Here is a 1528-nt window from a genome sequence, read left to right as displayed (position 1 = left end):
ATAGGCTAACTTAAGTTGGAACAGACTATAAGACAAATGTACACTAGTGCAAAAGGTCTGATTACTGATTTCTCTGGGAAACAGGTCATCATGGTAATCTAAACAGGGCAAAACAACACAGAATCTGCCTGTTTAAACATTAATGTAAAGATGAGATGCAGACTTCATGTGCAGTAGAGACTAGATGGTATTCAGAGCCTGCTGGCTAGAGGGGTCAGTGAAGGACGGTGCTGCTGCCTCACAGACCGGGAACCAAACACTGAAGGCCTTGCTGAAGGGAAGACCTGCTGGGCTGGGATAACAAAAATACAAACTCCTGACATCAAGCTGGGTGCCAAGGTCTCAGTGTAGCCGGATTTCATCAGGACTTTCTCAGCTGTTTGTTCATCACTCTGTAATGACTCACATCAGCTGAAGGACCTTTAGAGTCTAGATTGGAAACAGGACTGCAGATAGGAAGGCCTATGTCTTTATTTATATTTCAAAAGGTTATTATTCACATCTTGCTCACATAAGTAGCTGAAAGTTGCCTGCATTAGTGAGAGAGAGATCTACTGCACATAGGCTCAGTCCCTCATCGTACATTGATATCTGAACTGTAAAGCCTAGTTTTTCGTCAACATTGTTAAATAGCGGTGTAATGGCAGAGGTGGTAATTAAGCTGCTAAGTAAGTGTACTCCAGAGGAACAGGTGTGTATACTGTGTATGCCTGTGTACAGACTTAACAGACACTGCTGGAAAACGGGCAGCAACATGCCTGAACTGTTTGCAGGTTATTTCTACATTTGGATGAGTAACGCGCGGTCGGACAGTCCTCCAACACTTTCCATCTCTCTCTTGTTCCTGTCACACCTAATGGACTCAGGTGCTGTTAAGGCGGCAAGACAAGGTCACCGGCGCCATTTCTCAGCGCCACCGGGAGCCGTTTGTCAGAGCTGGTTATGATTTAGAGTTCCCATTGCAATAAATAACAGAGTGAATCACTTGGCTGCAGGCCATGGGCCCACGGTTAGAGTGTCTGTAAATGGTGAGCATTCCTCATACACTTGTTTCACTCAGTTAATGCTTCTCCATGCTGTGTCTCTGGCTCAGGCTGCGCCTTATATGTTAGCACCCACACATGCACACACACTGACACACACACTTCAGAATAATGAGGGCTCATTTTACCTTCAATCCCACACCAGTTCTGAGAATTAATTCAAAAGCATTCTTCAGCAATAAACGCTGCATAAATCCCACTGAAACCTTTAGACCTCTGGAGCGGCCCCGACTGGGATGCTGTCACAGATAAGAGCCGCACATAAACACACATATTTACATCCCGTGTGTGTGTGTGTGTGTGTGTATAATGCCATTTATTAGTGCCAGGCTTTTGAGACAAATGGAAACTGCCTGCAAAAATGTCGGCACCATAAACAGGATTTAGATGTTATTCTTTGAGCAGCTGTGCATAAATATTTTACACGGAATAAAAAAAGCAGAAAGGGTTAATTCACATCTTGACTTTAATGTAGAAAAGACCAA

This window comes from Centroberyx affinis, unplaced genomic scaffold, assembly GCF_046629955.1.
Source record: "Centroberyx affinis isolate AG114_WGS23_722 - 3 ecotype Tasmania unplaced genomic scaffold, CSIRO-AGI_Caff_v1 ptg004702l_1, whole genome shotgun sequence".
Classification (NCBI taxonomy): domain Eukaryota; kingdom Metazoa; phylum Chordata; class Actinopteri; order Beryciformes; family Berycidae; genus Centroberyx; species Centroberyx affinis.
Note: the sequence above shows the minus strand (reverse complement) of the source record.